Here is a 16,502-nt window from a genome sequence, read left to right as displayed (position 1 = left end):
ATAACTTGATTTTCCTTCAAGAAGACAAGAACAGTGGGCTGCCTTGTTAATGACAGGTTTTAGTAGTCCAAATCAGTCCCATACACCTCCAAGTTCTCCCCTTTACTTGCCCCAAAGTCGCTCAAGTACTTGGGCACAAGAAGGGCTTCAATGGTCCATGAATATAGTAAGAGAATGGAAGAAGACGTTTGTAAGAGCAGGCTGAATACTTTATCTCTATTTTTCCCTTTTATGTACTGTCATACCACTCATTTTCGTGATACCAAATGGATGGGCAAAAAGGACTCTCATCTTCTTTGTTTGTATCTCCTCTTTATATTTAGTTTGCTCTGTGTTTGCATGCTTTGGAGCATTCACCATAGTCTTCAGCTCTCCCTCCATCTTCCACAGGTGTGCAGTCTCGAAAAATGCGCCAAAAAATGCGGGTTGCACTCCTCTCCTTCTTCCACACAAAAAGTGGACCATATAGGTCACTTACAAGTCACACAAGTCTCTTACAACCATTACTTCATGTCCCATACAAACCAAGTGGACTTTGGGCACTCTTCTTGATTTCCAAGCAAATACACCTCATGAACCAATGTGACATAACCTGTAAACTGTCAATTACCATCTGTTGATCAAGTTGAAGGTCCTCATAGACTTCATTTTTGTCAATTTACATGATACAAATTGAAAATTGCATGTCAAGTTACAAAGGAACTTATGAGATTAAATGGCATCTAAGACAAATGTAGGGGAATAATGACTAAATTATGTATGAAATTTTCTCATGTGAATCCTAATGAAGTCCATCTGCAATCATAAGAACTCCATGTTTTATACCATGAACTGCCAACCCTTTGACAACGTATCTCATAAGAGAATCAACACAAGAATACATCAATTTGGAAATACATTACTTATGACCAGAACCACAATTGGATTAATGGTGATGCCTTTGTTTGAAGCTTCGTTGTTGGTTATGGGATTGCCATCCGTACATGACATTCTTCACTTGGGCGCCATCGTCCACAAGTAGACTCAAGAGATTAAGAAGACGGAATAGATTCGAGATGGGAGAGTTTAGGAGAAGATAGGTAAGTTGAGGATCGAGATAGAGGGAATTGTGTAGCCTCTCAGGGTAACTGTTCTCTCTCTCTCTCTCTCTCTCTCTCTCTCTCTCTCTCTCTCTCTCTCTCAAGCTCTCTCTCACAATCTCTTGGAGGGGTGTTCTTCTCTCTACCTCTATCTCGCAACCTCTCAAGGTTTCATTATGCTGTTGTGCCTCCCCATGCCTCATATTTATAGTGGATTAGAGAAGAGGCTTGTGGTTGAGAAGAGGAGCTCTTTGTGGAGGGGGATCTTGGAAAGATTAGTGATTTGATGCTCAAATAATAAATCCGATGGTTCCATTGGCTCCGAAAGAGGGGCAAAACGTCAAGACACTTGATTAGAAAGCTCTTAGTGCACTCCTTTTCTCTGTTTGAAGTGCTGTTTTCTGTTTGTAGATTGTGATTGCGGTGCACACAATTTTGCTAGTCACTTTTCTTTATTTTTCTTTTTATAAAATCTCCAAAAATAACTAAAACATCACTTGTCTTTTCTTTTAAATGACATCCAATTCTAGAAATCTCCATATCTTTTTAAGATAATATCTAAAATATCTAAAATACACTAGTTTTGCCCAAAATCTAATATTTTTGGACCATCCAAACTATACACATTAATACTAGTGATTAATATAGCTCATAAGTCTCGTTCACGTTGTAACTTATGTGAAGGGGTGGCTACGGTCCTTATCAATCTCAGAAAAATATTGGATTTACGACTCTCGATTTTTTTAATACATATTTTTAATTAAATAAAAATCTTTAATTATTAACATTAGTTCTCCTTTTTAAAAAAAAGGTTAGTCTTTAGTTAGTAATCTTACTAACTTATTAATTGACTAACTAACAAACTAACTTTTAATGTGTAGCAATATTACACCTTGAGATTGAGTTATCTACAATCAAATTCATGATTAACTATTCTGTAGGGGATGAAGATGCGCTCTTAAAAAATTTTACAACCTTAGGCATGTCGATGAGCTTAAAATTTGGATTTTATTACATCGAGAGGTGGCCAAGTATTGCATAGAACAATTTCATGATATGAAAGCAAAGAAGTATGCATGACCAAGCCACTTTTAACTAGGTTGCCAAGCCAACTCCTACGAGTTGCACTAAATAAGTTATTTTGGTAACTAATTCCTATGATTTATTCTAGCCTTCCTTGATACTTATGACACTTATTAGTAGTAGTCCAACTAATTTAATGTCTAGAACTCAGTAAGATTGCTTAGTCTTGCACTTCATCCCTTAAATTTTCACAACTAGGTCTCTACATTGGACACTAGGATACTAAGTCTAGGATTTTTATCTTTAAGGGAATTGGTTTCAGGGCATAGATTCAATGGATCTATCTGCACATCTCCATTTAAATTCCTTTTAAATGATCTCTTCTCTATCTTTATATAATAAATTCCTTTTATTATTTATTAATCAGTAAACATTCTTCTTTCCTCTTTTTTACTAAACATCAATCAGGATAAAAACATGTTTTTTTTGCATGTACACATACATTGTTTATTTTAAACTCCCATATTTCTCCTTAATGATCAATTATCATAGTGGCACTCCACTCTTTATCTTAACGATCATCTAAGCATTTTTTAAAAAATGAATAACTTGTAAAAGTTTAAGACGTCCCCTCAGGCCATCATATAAATAAATTGTTAATTTTATGTTGTTTATAATTGGGTTAAGGATTTTAGTTATTTTCTAACTTAGTAACTATCATTAAATACCTTTAAATTTCTTTTTTTTCCCATGTCGTAGATTAACACCCCGCGTATACTCTTAATTATGTCAAATAAAAAACACCATGTTTTTATGGATATTTTCTTTAACAAGAATAATATTAAATTGTTTTTTATTTTTTAGAAAATTTACTAGACCATAAAAATTTTGACTTTCAGCTTTTCCATAGAAAGATCATAATTTTTATTGATGCAAAACATAAAATTTTTAAATGAAAATTGAAATGTTTACTAAAAAATAACTATTATTGAATTTTTTGACATGTTAAATGATCTCTAAATATTATAAAAAACTTTAAATAAAATTTTAACATTATATAATTTATGGAAAAAATATTATGACTCATAATTATGCAATAATATTTTTAATAAAAATTGATCTATGCCATTTTAAAGCATTTTTGACTATTTTTTATTTTTTAAAAATAGAATCAGACCTACATAAATGCAAAAAACCATTCAACATAGAAACTCAAGTCTTAAGACATTTTATAAAAATTCTAAAGTGATAAAATATTAATGTCACACCATTTATTTTTGTTAAATGAGATAAGACGCTTACTTGATAGTACGAGTCGAAATTGTGCTTTTGAAGGCTATGTCTTTGCAGTCTGCTAGCCAAGATCCACCTTTCGCCAGTTGTCTCACACACAAGTTCATCATTCTTTTTATTTCCTTGCCTTCATGGCTAATTGATTGACTCATCACGATAGGAATGGCCTTTAAGAGTTTAAATCTATTAAGCTTTAATTAAAATCTTTAAACCCATGGCCATGGCTTCTTCATAGTCGACGACTTATAGGGAAGTAGAGAACTAATTGGATATCTGGCCCATACCTTCACCAAATACACACAAAGTAGGGTGAATTGAAGAGGGAAAATTCTTCTCCAAGCCTGTAATCTCAGTTTGGGTGGGTACATTGAAGCTCCGAATTGGCTATTATGGGGGAGGGAGAGCGATGGAGAAGTGGAAGAGAAATTGGACTCAAATCTATGTCAAGGAAGGTCTAAAAGTCTTATCCTAGCTTCAGGAAGCTTTGCCTTGCAACCTCTTAATTCAAGCATGAGTTTTTTGAAGGCGCCGTGTGTCCTTGATAATCACCATGGTCTTACAATGCCTCTTCAAAGCACTCCCCTGTATGAGTAGCCTCCACCACCCCATATTCAGTGTCCATGGAGTTGAAAACTCTCACCTTAGGCACCAAGGATAATCAAATTCACACTTTGATCAAAATCGAGCCAGGGACATCCCTCTTTGAAATGGCGTTGCATTACTAGCATCATGGTGCTATATACTAGTGATCATCATCCTCACTTTCGTTATTGCCCACATTAATGTAATCCTCCTAACCTCTCCCATGGCCACATACTTTGTTTTATATCCATAAATCAACTCAATGTCCCGTTTTGTAACTTGCCTGTCTAACGGCTGCATCGGGAAATGAATCTAAGTGTTGTTTTCCCACACTCCAACAGAATGTTCCGGGGTTTGTTGCCTAGGGTTTCCCGAGTTTGCTTTGCAATGGAACGTTCACGGCCGAACCCATTGGGATCGACCTGAAATCTGGGTTCATAGAGGCCAAGGTCTCCTAACATCATTCTAGCGTCGGATCCTAGACACACCTACTTTACCAGAGATACCCAAGCCGAAGCAGACCCATGCCACACTTGGTTCAAAGAGAATGGGAAACGAGAGGGATGCCTCGCTCAACCTCTCTACCCATAGGGCACAGTCCCATTTTGGTCCCCTAAAACCGCATGAGTCGGGTTCTCACTTAACGATTCCTAAAGGTTGAATGCCGATAAAACATGTGAGAAGCCTTCTAGTTCTTTGGGACCACCTTGCCGCAAGACGGACCCGTCAGCCCACCCGCTTCCCTCAATGGGCATTCTTTAGTTACCTAATCAGGTCCTATCACATTTATGTGGGACATTTAAAAAAAACTTCCTTAATTAAGCCTTATAGGAAACTGGGTTCGTTTGTGTAACTTATGGCATTGACACAAAAACAATCCAAGAAAGTTCTTTGGAAGTAAACTTTATATTATCATCTTAACTGAAATACAAGACTCATCCAAAAAGGACGGATTCCACAATCCGTGGGGATGCGTCTTATTTCCTCCAAGTTTTGCCCTTGCACTAGTAACAAGGCCTCGAGAATCCATCTTGAATCATGTAGGTCGTTTGAGTAGGACCTGAGGTATGGAATTTACAGCCAGAGCCCCCCCTGGCATCCAAGCATCTCAAACTAACCCACGGAGAGAGACCTCTCGTGGCGGGTTCGATCCACGTCCCCATCACCATTATTTGGAACCCCCTTGGCTAGTGTTAGCGGCTAGCTGGGGGTAGCTTGGCCCGCCCTCCTTGAGTTCAACCTGATTCATTATTCAATTTTCCATTGTGAGCTTGGGTCATTCATTCCTTTCACAGACATTAAACCTAAATTTACAAGCACAAACAAACAATGAAGGCAAGTGCTCTCAAGACATCTGCTAAGGTGGAGTCCTCATCTTTGATGCTAACGTTGCCTTTCTTGATCATTCCTGCCTTGGTGTCATTTTCCATTATGTCCCAGGGATAGAGAATACCCTCTTCTTGACCTCACTACTCTGCATTAGGGTAGAGCAATTACACTATAGTTTCAAATGATGGCTCCCCTGGGTTACTATCCTTTGGTCCCCCTATCTTAAGATCTTGGTCTAGGGTTTTGTTGGGTCAATTTGGTAGTCATCTTTTCCATCTTAGAACTCTATCGGGTTCTAAGTTCACCCTAGGGTTTCCTCGTCTTCAAGATAATGGAAACTTGTATTTACTCCTCTTGCAAGACAAACGTAAAGCAAGTCTATTTACCATTCTAAAATAATTACGAGCATTGAATGTAGCTTGGCAAGTAGTCATTCTCCTTGTGGGTACTACATTCGAGCTTCCTTGCATTAGCTTCAGGATGTTTCATATTCTAAAAATGATATACCTAAGTGTATTTGGGTTCATCGTAGTTGACTATTGGGATAGAAACCAAAGAGCATATTGAATCCAAGTCAAAATATGGTCATAAGGACAAATCGATTTATTTGCGATTAAGGTCCTAGGTGGGTCGAGCTAAATCTTGTCTTTGCTTATCGACTAGGACCTCATTTACCAAATTCCCTTCAAATAAGCTCAACATTTCACATGCGCATCCTGATCTACCTTTTTAGATGGTTGAAGTAACAGGTGGTTGCCCTATTTTGGACAGATCTGGACTGTTCAAAATAGTCAATGGCTAAGCTAAATCAGCTCCAAATGTATCTCACATAAGAGGCATAACATCCACAAGTGATCCGGTATTAATAGATATCAGTAGAAGCATCACATAAGCCATAGGCATACAAATACATACTATCTCAGACCTAAAATCTGTTGCAAAATATTTTCAATCAAAATTTGGCAAATCTAACACCACCATCACATCTAGAGCATGCCAAAAACCCAACTTAGACTCTTACCTTGCCTAAATCAGGTTTTGAATACTCGAGATATGACAAAAAGAGCGATTTTTGAGTCATTTTTACAAACAGACGCAAATAAAACGTAAGCATATTGCTGTACTTGAGGGGCCAAATCAGGGTGGGTAGGGGATAGCAAGAGCCCAATGAAGGCCTACAATAGGCCTACACAAGCCTAGGACAAGTCCAAGTAAGAGGTGAAGAGAACAAGCTTCAATGATGGAAGTTATGGCTGCCTCTTCATGAAACCCTACTGTTCATGTCAAAGAATGACTGAGAACTGAGTGAGAAGCAAGCTCTCATACCTTGTGTAGATGCCAAGGAAGACCAGGAAGTGCTTGCAAAGGACCTTCTCTGATACTAGTTGAAAGGGATGCAGGAAACACGGGAGAGAAGAGCACACACAATGTAGGTGCTGTCAACAAATGTTATGACAGCCTTATTACACTTTCATATATATATGAATAAAGAATATGGGCGGTCACTGTACACGGGCAGGCCTAAGGGCCTTTTACCCCAATGTCGCAGTGGGGGGAGATGGTACTTGAGCCTTTTCCCAAAAAAAGGGTTTGTTCTTGAGCCTCTTCTCTCTCTCTCTCTCCCTCCTACTCTCTCCCTCTCTCCCTCTCTTTCTTTTACTCTCCTTCACTACCTCTCCCTCTCTTCTCTTTCTCATAAGATGGCAGCAAGGGGAGGGGAAGAATAGCGTATTTGTGGTAGGGAAGGGGGAGATTTGCAAAGGAAGAAGGGTAATAGATAGGGAGGAAAGGAAGAGAGGAATTTTCGGCCTTCTTAGGGAGGGGGCTTTTATAAGGGCGAGGCGATAATAATTGGGGGGGGGGGGGAAATGCTATGATAGGGGATCCTTAATTGCACAGGACCCCCATATTTTTCTGCTGCCATGCGGCCTTGAGGAAAAGGAAGGGATATTGGGAGGGGGGGGGGGTTGGAGGTGGCACACGTGTGCCCCTCCCCCCCATCGTAATTGTCATCCTCTTGTACCTCAACGGCTCCACCTCTGTCACATCATCACCCAGTCCCAGTGCTGGCACCCACTAAGCTCCTCTTCACCTAATAGTAGCAGCTCCCCTCCCATCGACATGTAGTTAACTCCCTCTCCCTTTGCCACACCCAACAGCATTGAGGGGGGGCAAGAAACATGATTTAAAAATTTTCATTTTTTTTTATTTTTAAATTTGGTTAAATGAAAAGGGGGGGATTTACAACAACGACAGGAGAAAAAAGGGGGGGTGTCATCATTATGGCGATGGGTCGGCAGTGCATTACACCGTTGATCTCCCTCCTATCTAGCCGACGGCCTTGGTGGTCTATCAAGCCTTCTTGTTTGTTGATTGATAGTGTAGAGTTATATGTTGCCATGCCCCCTGACCCTAATGTACCATTGTTTCTTCCCTTCAATACAATTGTAGGTGCCAAGAATAATTTCGGTCGTCTGCTGTCTCTCCTTGTGCAACCAGAAGGTGCCCCTCTTGATCACGCCTCCTCCTTCTTCATTCACACTGCTCCCCATTGTAACTGCCACCCCCTTTCAATCATTCAACCAAATATAAAAGCGTTCTGCTTAATGTTCTTTACATTGTGGATAGATTTTGTAGGGTATTTATCCCTATGAAAACACTTGCATTGGATATATGCCTTCCTCCCTTTAAGCTCTCATAATTGCCAAGCTATTTTCTGGAGCAACTCCATACCATACATAATGTATGTTTTAGGGCTAAGATCTTGTCGCATAACATACTCTTGAAGCTTAGATGCCAAATTCATAATCCCATGCTTGGGTGTATATATTCATGAAAAGGAAGCACACTAATGAACTCAACTCCATGCTGTGGAAGTCTTTTCTCAAAGAAGTTTGTAGAGGGCCAGTCTTTCAATTTCAATATTTTAGGCCAACTATTTTTTTGTGTTGGGGGTAAAGGCACCTCTGCCTAGCCATCCGTGTATTACTACACTGACAGTACCTTCCACTGCACACTATAGGTGGCGGGCGCCTATCAGCGCCACTTTATTCTTTATTCTTTTAGTGTCAGTTTGAATAAAGGAAGGCTCGATCACACATTGTGACTGTTGGAGTTCCCATTTGGTCTCTCTCTCTTTCTTGCTCTTGCTCTCCCACCATAGCTCTTCCAAGCAAGCTTCAATCCTTCTCACTTTTCAACTGGTATCAGAGCATGGTTGCTTGAGCATTCCAACTTGGTTCATGACTCCTTCAGCTTCCTATTACTTACCTACACTCATTGGGTCTCCTTCTTGGCAACCATAGTCAACTCTCCCAAGCTCCCGTCACTCCCCGGCTTCCCAAGCACCTACTCGGCCCATTTGGGCACCCTCAAGGCATTCCTTCAGAGGTATTGAAGCTCTCTTTTGTTATTTTACTTCAGTCCATAGGTTTTGTGAAGTAGGGCAAGCATGTCCTCTTGCTTCTTGTGATGCCTACTCTCTACTATGACTTTGCCCTTCAAGAGGGAGCTCCTGGGGGTCCTTGACTACTTCCTCAACCTTGCCCTGACCTTTCCTAGCCCTTCCATAGGTCCTAGATCAGTTTGGGATAGCTTGAAGACCTGCAAAAGATTCCTTTTTTACTTCAGCCCTCCCTTGACACTCATTGGTAGCTTGAAAACACTTCATTTGGCACTTGGGAACACCCCCTTGATATTGAACATTGGTAGTTATCATTGACATTGATTTGTGGACTGATTTACCTCAGTCTAGGACTATTTTCCATAGTCCATAGTAGCCACAAACAGTGTTACATTAGCACTTTATGTTTATGCTTGGTTGGCATTGACATTGGTTGCTCGGTTGTGGTCCCAAATTCGCCCCAAATGCTAGGGGAATGTATGCCTATGATATGAGATGCTTTTGGGGAAGAATTTGCTCAATCATTGAATTTTTTACACAATCCATAGGTAGCCCAAAATAGGGCAGCCCTCTATCATTACACTTTATGCGCATGCTACATAGTCATTTGATGCTCGATTATGCCTGGTTGGTGCCTATACATATGGGAAAGTATGCATACGGTTTGTCTATGGTTTTGAGCTTGGATTGAGTCATTGTTTGCTTAGTTTTGGACATTTATTTGCTACTGGAATACTCAGGGCTGAAGCTTATTTTCTTATGTTATATGCCTATTGGATTCCGGCTATGTCTTGGATGTATACATTGATGTAGTGACTCTCGGGGATCGACATAGAGCTTGTATTTGCTCTCGAATCATTGGTTGAGCTTGAGCTCGCTTTGCATAGCATTTGGATCTTCATCTTTGATGTACTTATGGCATGTAATTTGCTTATATCTGACCGGACATGCTTGGCCTATGCCACTACTACATGCATGTTACATTGTTTGGAGTTGGATGCTACAGAGCCTTGCTTTGGCTTGACATTTGATTTCCCGGAGCTTACTTCAGCTATTTCTCGGCTTGCCAGAGTTATAGTTTGGATATACTTGATGTCTATGGATGCTATGTAAGGAATCCTACATGGCCTATATGCTCATGAGGTCTTATTGATGCTTGATCTTGGATCTTCTGGCACTGGTGCTATCATATGCACTTGTTGAGCTTCTTTGCTTGATATTTATAGCTTTTGTGCTAGTGGGAGCATCTTGATATGCTTGACACAAGCCTTTTATGCTACTTGAGCATTTAGATACTTGAGACTGGGATATTCACTTGGATGTTGCATGGTTTATATGCCATGGTCCTCACAGATGTTCTTGGGCTGATTTACGTTTGCACTCCTTGAGCATACACCTCTTTGTGTTAGGTCTTGCTAGTGTTGTGTACACTTTGCCCTATTACACAAGGGGTGTGTGGCTTACTGACGGATTCATTTGACATACTTGGGTGTTTTCTCAATGTCCGTATGACTATCACATATTGATTTATGCCCACCCGCTTGATGCTGGTTATGCTTTGACAATCATGGTTGACTTGGTGCATTCATTTTGCCTATAGTTTGCTCTCATTGTACCTGGCTGTAATTTATTATAGCAAGCAGTTTTGAACTTCTGCACCATTTTGGATTGTAGTATGGCATCTTCTTCCGCTGATAGTGCTATCTTCAATATCAATAAGTTTGATGGTATGAATTATTCCTATTAGAAGAGCCAAGTTTTGGTGCAGAAATATCAGATCAAGCTACTAAGGATGCATAACGATCAGCCTGAAACTATGACTGATGATGAATGGGATGAGCTTGATGAGTTATGCAAGTACACCCTCATCTTGTCTCTCACTGAACATGTGCATTACAATGTGGTTGAGGAAGCACAAAGTGCTTGGCAGCTTTGGGATAACATTAAGAACCTCTATGACAAGAAAGGTACAACAATTCAGATGTATTGGGTGAAGCAGCTTATGGACCTGCACATGAAGGAGAATATGACAATGGTTGGTCATTTGAGCCAGTTCCATGCTATTCTCAAGAACTTGACTTCACAGGACATTACCTTTAATGACGAGGTTATTCTATTGTTTTTGCTTGGGAATTTGAGTGAGTCAAGGGATGTATTTCGCACTGTCTTATGTGCTCCTGCTACTATTTTGAACTTGGTTGATGTAGAGAGTGCTCTTCTATAGGAAGAGATCAACCGTAAGAACTTGTATGCCTCTCGTGTGTCGCATGCTTTGACTGTTAGAGACAGAGATGGTAATGGAAAGAACGACCGTGGTTTTGGACGTGACAGAGACTCGCAGAAGTCTAGGTCTAAGTCACGTGGTAAGTCGCACATCAAGTCTCATGGGAGAAATGATAATGTGACATATCATCATTGCAACAAGAAGGGTCATATATGCACACAGTGTCATGAGTTGCACAATGAGAAGTGCAAAGAGAAGGAGAAAGAAAAAGTACAGGAAAAGTCCTCTGATCACACCATTATGCCTGTGAAATTTAGTAAGAAAATTGAGAAGATAAATATCATGCAAACTAATGACTCCGATGGGAAGTACATGCTTGCAGCTAGTTCTTGTGATGCTATGTTGTTGACCGAGGTTTACTCTATGTACGCGCAGTGCTTGCTGGCTTCTGGATTCTCGTGCTTCATTTGATGTTACACCATACAATGATTGGTTCCATTCCTACTGCAGTGTCTCTGGTTTAGTTTACTTGGGTGATGACAGGTCACTTGCTATTGTTGGCATTGGGGATGTACAGTTGCAATTCTCTACTAGCAATACTTTTCTGTTATAGAATGTACGTCATGTACCTGCGCTTACACACTGTCTTATGTCTATAGGGCAGATTGATGATGCTAGATTTCATGTTTTATTTGGGGATTCTATGTGGAAGATCACTCGTGGCAGACTTGTGCTTGCTAGAGGCCGAGGCTGGTAGCCTCTATCCTCTTGTAGTTGATGTGTCCTTTGTTGACCATGTTTTGTCCGTCAATTCCATCCCACATGTAACTCTTTGGCATGGGCATTTGGGCCATATGTCCTTGAAGGGAATGAAAATGTTTTGTGGTTTTTGTAGTACTTACCACCCCTTGACTATACATATTTTGATTCATGTGAGAATTGTCTTTATGGTAGACAGACTAGGAATACGCATAAGAAGTTTGGTAGGACATGCATGAGTGAGCCCCTGGCATTGGTACATTCGGATGTCTGTGGGCCCATGCCTTGTCAATCTATGGTGGGTGGTGCAAAGTGTTTTGTGACGTTGATCATTTTTTGCATAAAGTCTGAGATTACCCTATAAAGCTTAAGTCAGATGTCTTGGCTGTGTTTCAGAGATGGCTTGCATTGGTTGAGAACTAGACTAAGCATAGGCTGAAATGCCTTAGGACTGACAATGGGGGAGAATATTTGTCATGTCTCTTTGACCATCTATATGATGAGAGCGGTATTAAGTGTCAGTTGACCACCCCCTATAGCCCACCCCAGAATGGTTTGGCTGAGCGGATGAATAGAACTATCCAGGAGTGTGTACACAGTATGCTTAGCCATGCAAGCCTACCACAGAGCTTTTGGGTTGAGGTAGTCAGTACAACTGTGCATATCATAAATAGATCACCTTCCAGTGGTTTGGATTTTCAGGTTTCAGAGGAGGTTTGGACTGGGAAACCTTCGTCTTATGCACATCTACATGTCTTTGGATGTGAGGCATTCTACCATGTGCCCAAGGACAAGTGGACTAAGTTGGATCCTAAGAGTGTCAAATGCATTTTCCTTGGCTATGGAGATGTAGGTGAGATGGGTTACCACCTCTGGGATCTGCAAGGGAAGAAAGTCATCTACATCCATGATGTAGTCTTCCATGAAGACAAGATGCATAGGTAGCCTGAGAAGGTGGTAGAGATACCTAGGGTTATATTTTAGGAGGAGCCACATGCTCTTGCATAGCTAGTTGGATAGCCTACAGATACATGGCTAGGGTATTGGATAGGATGCTAAATATGCAGCAGAGCCTGCATTGAGATGGTCTACTAGAGCTAGACGTCCACTTGATCGATTTGAGCCCTCGATGCATTATCTCTTGGTTACAGATGCAAAAGAGCCTCTCACCTATGATGAGGCTATGCACAAGGGTGATAGTCACTCATGGGAGAGGGCTATGTAGTTTGAGATGGACTCCCTGCATAAGAATGACTTGGGATTTGGTTTCCTTGCCTGTTGGCAAGAAGACTCTGCCATGCAAATGGGTGTACAAGCTGAAAAGTACCCCTGGACACCCCAAGTCGGCTTATAAGGCAATACTTGTTGCGAAGGGTTTTAAACAGGAGCATGGAGTTGACTTTGATGAAGTCTTTTCTCCTATGGTCAAGATGACCACCCTACACTTGGTTTTGGCCTTAATCGTGTAGCTTGACTTGGCATATGGATATCAAGATTGCATTCTTGTATCAGGATTTGCATGATGAGATTTACATGGAGCAGCCTGTTGAGAATAGCAAATGATGTATGCCCATAGAGGCTGAATGTGTGCCCAAAAGAGGCTTGCCCATAAGTGGCTTTGTATGAGAGATATAACAAAGAAGCTCTAAGAAGAGATGTTTGAAATCCCATAAGCACAGAGAGGAAAAATGGTACTATCCAAAAAGCTATAAAAGCATGTACTTGACACTCATTTCAAGGTATGGTACTTTCAGTTTGAGTCACTCAAGATTGTGTTTATGAGTCCAAGCTAATCTATCTTGGAACCTAATTCACTTGAGTTACAATTCCTTATTCTGATAATGTATCGTGTGTTTGATTTGCGTCCACCATAGCTAACTAGCTCTAGATTCGTGTTTGTTAACATGGTATCAGAGCCATGGCTGAGCTAGGTAGCTAGTGGTGTGTTTTCTTCTTCCTTGCAAGCTCTCAACCACATGATAGAGGCTGCGACTGATTTCTGCGCTGGGGTGGATATGGGATTGTGTACTATGGTCAGCTACCTGATGATACACGCATAGCTGTGAAAAATCTTCTAAATAATAGAGGTGGAGGCGATAGGACGTGTCAGGCACAAGAATCTTGTATGGCTGATTGGATATGGTATGGAAGGCTCGCAAACAATGCTTGTTTATGAGTATATTGACAATGGGAATTCGGAGCAGTGGCTCCATGGACAGTTGGGGGAACATCCACCATTGTGTTGGGATATCAGAATGCGAATGATTCTCGGTATTGCAAAGGGACTGGCTTATTTGCATGAAGGGTTGGAGACTAAAGTAGTCCATCGTGATGTGAAGTTAAGCAACATCCTGAAAGATAGCCAATGGAATCCAAAGGTCTCTAATTTTGGACTTGCTAAATTGTTAGGGCTTGGAAATAGCCATGTGACAACACGAGTCATGAGGACATTTGGGTATGTTGCTCTAGAATATGCTCTCATCGGAACGTTGACAGAGAAGAGTGATGTGTTTAACTATGGGGTGATTCTTATGGAGTTGGTCATAGGACGACGAGCCCCTGTTGACTTTATCAGGCCTCCAAACTGGACCAGCAGTCCGCTTTTCTGCGACGACAAGAAGCAGGGCATCCCCAACAGTAGTGAGCGTGAAGATGTGCGGGGCCCACATCTCCCAGGGCTGAAGAAAAAGGAGATCATAAAAGTGCAGATGGAAGAAGACGGCCATGTGCTGTGCATTAGCTATGAGTGTAGCAGGAAGGAGCAGAAGCGGAGGGGCACTTTGAGTTACGAATGTGAAAGGTCCCGGCTTTTGCCGAGGCAAAGGCTGAAGGGCACGAGAAGCGAGGGAGAAGCAGCAAAATCTAGCTCCTTGAGTGAAGGCATGAGAGGGGAAAGCAAAACCCTTCATTTTAGAGGGGAGCCGATGACTACCATGGTCCTTGAGAGCACCCCTGTTGCTCCAGCCCCCATGAGCGCGGAAGGGGAGGATGAAAAGTGGCTAGCAGCACGTTATCGGTCTTTCCTTAAACCTTAAGCATTAAGGTTAAAAGCCTCCTCTAGTTTTTTTAATTTAAAAAGAACTTTTTCACACTTGACCCCTCTCTGTCAAACCAGTCTTCTCAAGCCATTCACATTGATCTTAGTTTTCAAAAAAACTTGTATGCTTCCAATCTCCTTCACTCTACTCTATCAAGTGTCTTTTGACACTAGCATTGTTATGTGACAATTCAATAATTGTGATCACAAATATCACTTGTAAAAAGGATTAGACATTGTCCGAGAATACTCACATTTGAGATGGTTTGCTACTTTGCTCAAGAATCCAATGCCATTCCTTCTAGTAAGTCAAAGCCAAAATTCCAAAAAAAAAATCATGTATTCAAAGACCATGAATGTCAAGAAGGGTCTGATAAGCCAAAACAATGTATTCATGTGTATTCATCTCAAGTTCATTAAGCAGAAAAAATGTGCCAAGAAAACTGAAGCAAAAAGAGAAGTATCATGTACCACACATCAACAAAAGGGATAAAGAACACCATGAAGACCAAAATGCAAAAGCTCAAACATTGGAGCAAAAGACCGAGAAGAAGATCAAAGAATGCCAAAGAAGCATGAAGGAAATGAAGAAGATAAAATACTCCACTGCTACAAACCAACAAAATGTTTTTTTGCAAAATTTTCCCATAGAGGATCTCAAATTCCCAGAGTGGATTTAAAACCCTTACCAAGAATGTAAAGTTTCAAGCCTTAACTTGACTAGGCTACTAAAGAGCTAGTCTCCTGGTCCATGTCTACATGTAGGGGGGGCAAAAGCCAGCAAGGGTAAAGGCTCATCATTTGAGGGGGGGTGTTGAGAATAGCAAATGATGTATGCCCATAGAGGCTGAATGTGTGCCCAAAAGAGGCTTGCCCATAAGTGGCTTTGTATGAGAGATATAACAAAGAAGCTCTAAGAAGAGATGTCTGAAATCCCATAAGCACAGAGAGGAAAAATGGTACTATCCAAAAAGCTATAAAAGCATGTACTTGACACTCATTTCAAGGTATGGTACTTTCAGTTTGAGTCACTCAAGATTGTGTTTATGAGTCCAAGCTAATCTATCTTGGAACCTAATTCACTTGAGTTACAATTCCTTATTCTGATAATGTATCGTGTGTTTGATTTGCGTCCACCATAGCTAACTAGCTCTAGATCCATGTTTGTTAACATAGCCTAAGGGCTTTGCAAAACCTGGCAGGGTACGCCTAGTGTGCAAGTTGAAGAAAAGTCCTTATGGCTTGAAGCCAGCACCACCTAGGGAGTGGTATCATAAGTTTGATGCCTTTATGCAGTCATAGGGCTATAGCAGGAGCCTTATGGAACCGTGTCTTTACACAAAGATAGCCCGTGATGGCTCATTTTTTATTTTGGTACTTTTTATGGATGATATGCTGATAGCAGGAAAAGCTCATGATGAGCTGGATGCTCTTAAATCTCAATTGAAGAAGAGCTTTGAGATGAAGGATTTCGGACATGCCTTTCACATTCTTGGTATGTGCATTAAGCATGACAGGCACTAGGGACTACTCTACCTCTCACAGAGGGAGTACATTCATAAAGTCCTTAAGCATTTCTGCATGCAGGATATCAAGCCTATTGGCTGTCCATTACCTTCTTATGTGAAGGTTTCATAGGAAAGACATATGAGCAGAGGGCCAAGATGGCCAAGATTCCTTATGCATCAGCCATGGGTAGTTTGATGTATGCCATGATAGCCACTCGTCCAGATATTGCCTTTGCAGTTGGTGTTGTGGCATGCTATATGGCTA

At 40.8% G+C, this 16,502-nt stretch overlaps 1 pseudogene; it reads left to right on the top strand.

Moving 5' to 3' along the window:
• Positions 1-13,836: 13,836 nt before the first annotated feature.
• LOC148040667 (putative serine/threonine-protein kinase At1g01540 pseudogene) lies at positions 13,837-14,727 on the top strand (annotated as a pseudogene).
• Positions 14,728-16,502: the final 1,775 nt, after the last annotated feature.

This window comes from Lygodium microphyllum, chromosome 2, assembly GCF_053477565.2.
Source record: "Lygodium microphyllum isolate KBCC chromosome 2, Lygodium_microphyllum_v1.1.10, whole genome shotgun sequence".
In the NCBI taxonomy this organism is placed as follows: Eukaryota; Viridiplantae; Streptophyta; class Polypodiopsida; order Schizaeales; family Lygodiaceae; genus Lygodium; species Lygodium microphyllum.
Note: the sequence above shows the minus strand (reverse complement) of the source record. Positions and strands in the feature narration are given on the sequence as shown.